Genomic DNA, 10,566 nt, shown 5'->3' with positions numbered 1-10,566 from the left:
ATTTTCTTTTATGGCTTTACTCGCTTTTTGAGCATCTTTTGTTGCAATCTGCTTTTCAGGTCTGCTGCCTCACATATTAGAGTTTCAGCTCTTTTTGATATCATCTGTCATGGATGACTTTTTGTAATCAGTTAAACGTAAAGGAGCTACATGGGTCACTTACATCCATCAATACGTCATTTTTAAATCAACCACTTGGGAGACAATTGGTAGATGGTGTCTCAGTTGTATCACTGGCCCAAGTGTTTCTCAAAATTAAGACTACATTAACAAAAAGCTTCCAAACATCCCCTCAGAAATTTGTATTTGACATCACAGATATGAATAAAAAAAAATCTTTCATTGTCTGCAGATGGCACAAACATGAAAGCTTTATTGTGCTAGTAAAACAATATCCCCTCAATTCATTATGCCAAAAAGCACTCTTTATTAGAGTTATCTGTTTCTTATACTCTTTCCAAAAGTCAGGTAAGAAAATTTATATCAATCTCTTGTCTGTGTGTTGATAGTATGGGACTTGAGTTAGGCTATGGTTAGCCTAGCTTAGCATAGAGCCTGGAAGCAGGGAAAAACTGCTAGCCTGCTCTGTCCAGAGTAAAAAAACAAACAAAAAAACTACCAGCACATCTAATGCTCACAAATGATTAATCCATACTCTGACAGAAATGTAAAAATGTGACAAGTTGTGATTTTAGGGGCAGTTACATGTTGGAACTAGTTCTTGACAAATAACAGTCTATCGATCTGCGGATATTGTGGATGTTGAGCATAGAGTTTGTTCTCATGCACAATGGTACCTGCACCAATAGTGATGAAATACTACACAGAGTCATTGTGCTATGTTGTTGTTTGCCAAGAAACAGTTCCACATAACTCTGAGAGACATGTTAATTACTCATCTGTAGCGGTGTTAGAAGGTTGAACTTGCCAGGGTAGCTGTTTCCTATGTCCTCATTCTTTCTTAATGCTAAGGTGGGCTAACCACATCCTGATCACATCCATAGACTGCATGTAAAGATGGACGTACCAAGGTGTGTCACCTGTTGGTTTCATTGGAGCCAGTTTGAAGCCCAGAGTTGCAGGTTATGCTCATCATTCTGTTTGGAGCCAGGACCTTTCAAATAAGAAATGCGGGTTGTTACCTCTCAGACAAAAGCTAACGCTAGCTTACTGCAAACACCGAGCGGTGCACTTGAACTAATGTTAGCTACTTAAGCTAACATTGTGCTAACAGGGCAGGTATCATTATCAAGTAACATCAACATCAACAACCGGGGAGAGCAGCAGGTGAACCAACCATCAATCATAGCTGTTATCGACGCCCACACAACAGACATCATAGTCTGTTAACGGAGCAATAATTTCCAAAATGACCACCAGCACATTTATTGGAGGACTTGAATTTAGAAATTGAGACTATAATGACTTGTTGAAAACAATGATTGACTAATGTTGTGTTTACACCAAACGCGAAGCAAATTTTTCACGTGTTGAGATTACATATAAAGTCGAGCGATGCGATTGGCAACGCAAATGGCGCGAATGATGCGAAATTTGTGTATTCGCACAAGCTGAAAATATCCAATTTCACTAAAAAATTTTGCGCATATCATGGACTGGGGGATTCAGCCGCGGCTTGCCGATAGACAGCTGCTGAGAGGCGGCCAGCTCTGGAGGAGAGAGCCAGGGAGCACGTTGGTGGTGTTGCTGCTGCTGATTTCTGGAGGAATAAACACACACCGGACCACCATATGAGTCACACCGGATTCTGCTGTAATCCAGAGCCGTATACCGGTGGGAGGAGTTTATTTTTTTAACTTTTAAACTGATTTATCTTCACTTTCGCATCTCAACCTAACCGGAGCTATTTACAGATAAGTGTCAGTGTTTACAGATGAGTGTTGGTATGAATGTTGTTAGCAGGAGGACTGAGCTGGCAGGCAGGCTGAGCTTCAGTAACATTACTGTCTGGCTCCCATTTTCCAGGTGGGGACTAGTTGGTGCCTTCCATTGCTCACTGGCTGTTTAAGGCGAATAAGCACAAAGGATCCCGCGGCTAAACTTGTGTGAATTGCGTGAATAAAAACAAATGTTCCTGCGTTCAAACTCGCGTGAGTAACGCAAGGCTAAAATTCGCTTTGCGTTTGGTGTAAACACAATATAAGTATTTCTAGAGAGAAGGCTTTTGTAATAGAGGTCAATTGGATCATCTAGTGGCCATCTGTGGTATTGCATTTCTGCACTTCTGGACTTCTGCATTGGCTTCCGCTTTAAATCATGATAGTTCCCGCCTGCATTTAACACACAGACATGAGATTAATATCAATCCTCTCATCTCACTCTCAGAAAGAAAATGAATAAAGACATTTCCCAAAATGTTGAGCTATTCCTTTAAAGTTGTAAAACAACCCATATTCCTTGCAGTGGCACACATTGTAGGTTGGTAAGCATTACATGATGCCAGGGTTAACAGAGGTGCATGTATAAATAGGGATGTGAGTACACATCTTTGTGCAGTATCATGCAGAAATAAATGTTTTATAATTTTTTGCCTGTTGATGGAGCTGTCCAACACTTTGATCCAGAGCAAAATATCTTAACCATTACTAGTCATGACATTTCATATGGATTTTCATGACCTCCAGGGGATGAATACTCTGCCTAGCCTCTTACATGAGGGCATATCTCTGCCACAATCCGTGAGTGCAAATGAGATTCATGGGCATGGATGTAGGGGAGCTGTGCGCGCAAGTTAAACAGCTGTGCATTATTTTTGCAAGTGCTCACACTCAGAATATCTCAGCTGTATTGCAATATTATAGCCTACATGGAGAAAACCATACTTTGACCATGTGCAGAATCTGAAGGAGCATGTGACTATTATCCCCAAGCACACAGCTACTATCATTGCTCTCCTTCTCGCAAAACTTTCACCTGCTTGCTCACGAACGTTTTTTTCTTTTTAGCAGGAAGTGGGCGGAGCCAGTCACCACTGTATCCCTAAATAAGATTGGTTACAGTCTTCATCTTTTATTATTGGCTGTTGTCTTTGTATCAGTGCAAGTAAACAAGAAAGGACAAAGAAACAATGTACCCTGTCACTACACGATCTGAGTCAACCGTGGATGTGAGTTGCACATGTGTGAGTGGGTCCGCCATCTTGGACAGCTAGGTAAGGCAACATCACTTGGACAAACCACATAGACTAGTTTTATATGAAAAGTGCCCTTAGATAACTTCTGTGGTGATTTGGTGCTATATAAATAAAATTGACTTGATTATATGCAAAATCTTACACAGAGCAATGTACTTAAATGTGCCTGTTTCTTCCATCATAGACATTAATGATAATTTAGCACTGGTAATTTGGTTTTTAACTTAGATCCTATAGTTATTTTTATATTGTTTATTTTGGTAAAATGTCAGTGTTGGCAAAGATATTGAATGCAAACCTCACTAAATTCTGGCAGTTAACCGCTGTGAAGTCCGTTTCTAGAGACCTAAATTCAAGACTCGATGTGGGGGCATCCCTCACAAAATAGACTATTGACTATTGATTAACACTTATAACAACAATAATAATAACAGCAGCAATAGCCGGGGAAGGACACCAACAGGACTTCGAAGGACCATGAAGGCTCGGCCTGCAACCCAGGGTTTCCTGATCATATCAGTTGTGATGCCCCTGCAGAAGTCCATGTTATCTGCTGCTAGTACACTCTGCCTTGCTTCCAGCAGCTGTAAACACAATTAGTACAGACAATGGTGCTGCTCAATGCACTGCGAGTTGACACATTACATCTAGTAATGTAACTGAAAAATAATGTGACACTGGTCAACAATAAATCTTACCCTCTTCCTTCTCTGTGGACTCTGGGCTAAACTCTTCATGGCTAATGCTTGAGCCACAAGCTTTAGTTGGCTGTACTGGAAGTTCCTGTTTATCTCATAGTAGGTCTTACAGGCAGCTGGAAAACAATTTAATGACTTTGTTATAAATAAAAAAACAGAAGCAGCCTAGCTAATTCACTGTAAAAAAAAATACACAGCAAAAAAGTGACTTACATAGAATGACATCATTATTCACACTGTGCAAATCCACGCTTGCAGCTAGAAATAAGAAGAAATAATAAGCTCAGTCTGTGAAAACAAAATGTACACAGATTAGAGAACATATATATTTATAAAGCTGAATGCATGTAGCCTATTTTTTACTTTTACCCTTTGTTGGGGGTTTGGACTCCTGAAACTGGTTTATTGGATGATTGACCACTACAGGGCTTTGGTCAGAGAGCACAGAGTCATAAGTTTAGTTTAAGGCCTTTACTTGCAGAGTGGTAGTAATAAAAGAACTACAATCAATACAACATAGTGTTACATATCTGTAGTTTCTGAAATAAAGCACAGAGAAACAAATGCATGAATATCTGTGAGTTGTTACTGATAGCCAGCATTAACTCAAAGCATTTGACTGTGAAATGGGATCTGCATCCTCTCTGGGAGAATACTGAATATCAGTTGTTGCAGTAATCACTCTTACTGAAACCATGTTAACTGTGTGTTCACAGTAATACAGGGCAAGCTAGCTAGGCTAGCCAGTTAGCTTAGCACCTAGCAAGGCTAGCTTTCCAAAGAGGCTAATTACTGAAATGAGTCTTTACCAACATTACAGCGGCACAATAGACACACGTTCATGGATAGGACAACACAATTTTGTTCTACCAAATAAAAACCATCATATAGGCTTTAATTATTCATTTAACTTGTTTTATTTTCAGTACAAACATTGTGTGTGTGTGTGTGTGTGTGTGTGTGTGTTTATATCAATATATTGGGGGGTACATTTTGAGCATTATTGAATATGCTCATATAGGTCACATAGAGGCACCAGAGGCATCATGACACTGTTCCATAGCCAGTTAAAAGTTCCTTATAGTAACTTTAAGCTTAAGAGGTGTTTCCTGAAACCATCATAACTGAGAAGCTCTTGTGATTGTATGATTAATGAGTTCCTCCTACCCATTCAAGTTTTTGTTTATATTTTTACAAAAAATGATCTGCTTAACATTGTCATCATTGTCCTCCTCTCCCTCATCTCTCTTAACATACTCATCTCTTCAGGCTGAAACGTTTCCTGATATATAGTATTGTATATTTTCAGTGTCTTTTTTATTTGTGGTGTGTATGCTGTTTTCCGCACTCCTCCATACAGCAAGTATAATACAGAAATGATGACAGAATGACACTTTCATGAAATTTATAGAACCTCCTTCATTTAAGTTTTAATCTGATCTTCAGAGTAACGTCTGCCTCGAGCAGCAGCTAACTCAATCAAAGTTTACTTTTTCAAACGGGCTTCCACCAAGGAACATGAATTATAGAAACTGCTCTTAATGGTTAACTTGCTCTTGAGTACTGCTTTGGGAAACACGTGTAGAAATTTAAGAGCGTTCATAGAAGCTATAGCTGTTAGAAAACACTCTCAACCTCTAAAATTGATTGTTGTCAGGGAACGAGGCCCTGGCAAAGAGGGCAACTACCTCAAGGCCCCGGACCGCCAGGGACCCCAAAGGCCCAAGAGATACCATGTGTCAATTAATTTGATTAATTGATGAATAATAACTGAAATTAAAGGGCCTTATGGCGACTTCTGCATTTGCACCTAACCTTGAGGTCATGTCTCGTAAAGAGGTACTGTGTCAGAGTCTATTTTTAAAACATTTAATATTTCAGTTGATATGACATTTACATGGTGTATTTTATTTTAGTATTTTTATTCTTTTAGTCAACTTATAATCAAACTAAGATGGGGTACAGGTTGATTTCTGGGTAAACAGAGCCCTTGTGTTCCTTGTGGCCTCTAATTCAGCCATGTGTATGCATGCGTGAGATTTATTGCAGAGCACGGGGAAGTTAGGCTGCAAGGTATGGAAGTATGGGCTGGTAGCTGAGAGCCAGGAGCTGGAGCTGGAGCTGATGCAGGGGCAGATAGGGGCCAAGGAAGGAGGTCCAAGGTGAAATCCAGGGAGACTGAGTTGTGCAGGGCTTAAGGCAGAACAGCAGGACTTGACCAGACAAGGGGCAGGAAACAGGGGCCGGAGGCAGAGCAGGCGAGACTGCAGGGGAGAGGAGACAAGAGTCAGAAAGCAGGCTGAACCAAAAACTGCAATTTCCCAAGAATCAAAGAGGCTCAAAATGTAGCAGCACTAACTGGTAACAGAGACTATGATCTGGTTGGGTGGAAGTGGCAGAGCTGAGTATATGAAGAGGCTTGATTACGAAGATCAGGTGCAGCTGGTGTGGCTCAGGGAGAATGAGGGAGAGAGCCACTCAGGGACTGGCAACAGATTAGAGAGGCACTGAATTGGAGGTAGAGGGTGTGGCAGATGATGTCCCAGGTGCAGATGTAACAATGCGTATATACATTAAATTTACAATTTTGTAATCTGTTTTACAGATTCATAATCATTTTTCTTCAAACATTATGCCATGACTAAAAATGAAAGTAATATGGAAATATGGTAAAGATAAGTTCCTGTTTCATGTCTAGATTAGCTAACATGTTTGATTTCTGTTGCTGTCTGAATGTCTTTTCAACCACACACACACACACACACACACACACACACACGCAGAGGGAGACATGGACCCCAGTGCTGCTGTTTCACAATGACTTGGCTTCACTTCCCAGGCGGTGCCATGGGTACCTGTGTGTGTGTGTGTGTGTGTGTGTGTGTGTGTGTGTGTGTTTATTTGTACGCAATGTTTGCAGTGGGAGTCCGAGCCTCTGTGTGCTGTAAATGTCACCCGTCATCAGGCGTTTGTGCAGCGTATGCCCTTGTACGAAGGGGAAAGTGCAGATGTTGCAGATCCCAGCCTTTGATTTAGACACGAAAGGCAGGCCGGCAGCATACGCACTGAGGCATGAAGGTAAATTCCCATAATTCACAGTTGAAAGGTTAGCCAGTGGTGCGCTTTGCTCCTCCCTCATGTTAGTTGCTAACAAATGTCACCTGATTGAAATAAGCACAGTTATACATTGTGTGTGTGTGTGTGTGTGTGTGTGTGTGTGTTTGCTGGTACAGCTCCTCTAAAACTGATATACTGTGTTTTGTCAGAGGATCCCATACAGTGTAAATCTGCAGTGTTGGTCTGCATCAGCACAGATGTCGTTCTATGGCAGCTTCAGTCAGGCAGTTCATGAGCACCACAAGGGCAACAGCTTCAGTGATATGTGTTCTCCACAGATATGATTTCAACTGAACAACATGCCCCATCAAAGACCACTGATCTGAAGGTGAGTGGATTTACATTAGGTCATTACCGGTCTGTATTCTCACATGTATCCACACATCATTAGAAAAATATAGTAAGATGAATAAGTTATACTGATAGCAATGCTGAAAACTATACTTCAGAATCACCTTTGGAGTTGGTCAGCAGGCTTACTGGTAATAGAGTAAGCATAATTGTTAAAGATCCCATCCAGACATGTATAAAGACATATACAAATACTCTGCTCAGAACAATAATGTGTGTCTGACATGGTTTCCCCCCCAAAAAAGTAGAATTACCACTGTAAAATCCTTAAAATGACATCTACTCCTTCTCCCTCATTAAAAATTCCAGAATCTATAAATATGCAAATATGTATATTTCATTATAGAAGTTGGTAACACTTTACAGTAAAGGTACATTAATTAACATTACTTAATGCAGTAATAAGCATTAACTAAAAGTTAATTAACAGTAAACTGATGTGTCTAGTAATCATTTACTAATGGTGTTCATGTTAACCAAGGGGTTAATTTATACATTATTAATAGTTTATACAGATTCTATTAACATTAAGGTAATAATATAGCACACATTAACTATAATAATATAATAATAAGCATTAAGTAACTGTTAACAAATGTGTCATTAATTTACATGTTCATTAAGATACCAACTAGTATTAGTAAATGGTTGATAAAGATGTTAACATGTTTGTCATGATGTTCACAGCTAAGCCATTTCATTAAGAGAAAACTAATTTTATAAAGGTTTATTTAAGGGTAATGACTGTCCACTTACTTGTCCATTCTCCAAATAATGACTTATTTTTAGTAAAGGTTGAGATCAGTAGACACACTCCATGGTCTTCATGTAGAGGTTTGCTTGTTTCATAGGAATGAACAGGGCCTTGCCTCCAACGCTACATCCAGATTACAGATTTAGTACCAGATTCCACCGATCAAGAGAGAAAGGGAAACATGTGAAACTGCAGTCTATCAGTCTTGTTTCTTGGAAGGTTTAGAACTGTTTTGTCACATATGCCAAGGGATTGCATTGGTGTTTTTTTCTTACTCTGGAATCTTGCCTAGTTAATAGCGTAGCGTCTTGCTAGCATAAGAGAATATGAGCAATTCAGTAAATTTGTGTGAAATTCTGCTTAAACCAAACAGAGTATTTTGAACAGTATTTTGAACAGTACTACAAAGTATTTTGATGTATACAGTGTGTCCAAATGAATTTTTATTGGTTGTATTCATGATAATATGTTGAATGTAGTTATGCTAGTCTAAAATCTGCAAAAGTTATTGTGTTTTGTCAGATCCTGTTGAAAGGGATTATAATTTTATGTTATATGAGAACTGTGGGAAATGTATTTCATTTGTATTAGCAATGCCTTGCTTTACTGATACTAGATGAAGTTAAATTTGGTGGAACACTATAAAATTATAAGAAAAATCCCTTAACAATAGTATTGTAAAATTGAGTTTTGAGGAAGTGGATGTGATCTCATTTGAAAGTAGACTATGTGATGATTCATCTGATTTATTCTATAGTGTAAGTGCAGATTGGTATTTTGATGGCCCTGGAGTTGTAGCTTGGAGTTAACTCTTTGCTGGAACATGATGACAAGCAAGTTCCAGTGGTGAAACATTCTGAGGGAAACATGGAAGTGGTGTGGCCAGCTGCTAATGTGGCCAATTCATCCTACCCAGAAAAGGAGACATTTCAGGAAAAAAAAGAGACACTAAGGATATTTTATTTTATTTTTTTAAATTTTTGGTTACAACAGTTCTTTTCATTGTGGATTTTTTCAAACACACTGTAATAAACCTGCTAACTGTTTCGTTAACCACTTAACCTTTTCATATTTACTCTTCAGAGCCTAGGTTAACAAAGTAGCATCATAGCCTAAGTTGAATACAGGTGCTACAGTAGAAACTCGTCTCTTTGAACCCATTTTCCATTAAGTGTATGGTTGTTACATATTTACATGGTAACAACAATTTAAGCTTTGTGTTGGTACATATTGTTAGATTGTATTATCACGTTTATTTTATGATCTTTACATCACAAGCAGACTTTTGTAGTATAATATAACTACCATGTCATTAAGTGTTACTTTCTTTGACAGTTCTCTTGTGTCAGCGCACTTATTTAATAAAATGTCATGTTTTATTTAGTAACACTATGGAACGTATTGTACAAGTTTGTCTATATTGCATGGGAAAGGAAACCATCCATTTTGATGAAAGGATGTGCAAAGGACTTTGTTATATCATGGGATTAAACATTGTTTTCTTTTACAGTACAGTTTCAGTTAATTTACTCTGTAAATTGTAATGTCTTACTTAATAAATGTTGCAGAACATACTGTTTATGGTAAAATACATGGTCCCCATTTTTAGAGGTCACCTCCACTCAAAAGCATGTCTTTCATGTTTAACTCCTCTTGGAGGCTCTTCAATTTTAGTTGAAAATTTAATTTTTGAAGTAATGTGCAAGTTGCATATCTGTGAAAAAAAAAAAAAATGTTGTTATTTTCAAAGAACAGTGAACTTGTTAAAGGACCAGTGTGTAGGATTTAGGATTTAGTGGCATTTAGCGGTGAGGTTGCAGATTACAACCAACTGAATATCCCCCCCTCCCCTTCCAAGCATGTAGGAGAACCTACGGTGGCTACGAAACTCATGAAAAACACAAAAGGCCCTCTCTAGAGCCAGTATTTGGTTTGTCTGTTCTGGGCTACTGTAGAGACATGGTGGTGCAACATGGTGGACGCCGTGGAAGAGGATGTACTCCCTGTGTAGATATAAAGGGCTCATTCTAAAGTAACGAAAATACAACAATTCTTATTTTCAGGCGATTATACACTAATTAAAACATACTTATGATACATAGTTATTATAACATATAATAAAAACATATAACATTTAACAACATGTAACATATAACAACTTATCAAACATACTCATTATATTCCATTTCTGCCAGTATTTCTGCCAATAAATCCCCCTAAATCCTACACACTGGTCCTTTAAATCACTTTTTTGTTATTCCCTTCAAAGAATACTAAAATTGTTAAATTTTCTAAATACAATTGCATTTTCTTTTTTCTTTCATGTAGCATAAAGTTATTCACCATCATTATGCATTTATGAAGTGTTACTTCAGGAATACATGTTTTCAACTTACAATAAGACTCACAAAGAGCATTCATTAATGGCCAATTATGGTTAAGTAATACTTATACATTATAACATGCACGATAGGTTAGGCTATAAGTTAAGG

General features: G+C 38.4%; 1 long non-coding RNA gene across 3 annotated transcripts; it reads left to right on the top strand.

Moving 5' to 3' along the window:
• Window positions 1-2,570: 2,570 nt before the first annotated feature.
• Window positions 2,571-9,190, top strand: LOC122983388. 3 transcript variants are annotated; one of them, XR_006403668.1, is made up of 4 exons: window positions 2,571-3,172; window positions 6,773-6,930; window positions 7,248-7,297; window positions 8,172-9,190. It is a non-coding gene; the product is annotated as an uncharacterized LOC122983388 (long non-coding RNA). The 3 variants fall into 3 exon arrangements; XR_006403666.1 differs by having other exon boundaries at window positions 7,119-7,297; XR_006403667.1 differs by lacking the exon at window positions 8,172-9,190 and having other exon boundaries at window positions 7,119-7,803.
• Window positions 9,191-10,566: the final 1,376 nt, after the last annotated feature.

The sequence above is a fragment of the Thunnus albacares genome, chromosome 6 (assembly GCF_914725855.1).
Source record: "Thunnus albacares chromosome 6, fThuAlb1.1, whole genome shotgun sequence".
Classification (NCBI taxonomy): domain Eukaryota; kingdom Metazoa; phylum Chordata; class Actinopteri; order Scombriformes; family Scombridae; genus Thunnus; species Thunnus albacares.
Note: the sequence above shows the minus strand (reverse complement) of the source record. Positions and strands in the feature narration are given on the sequence as shown.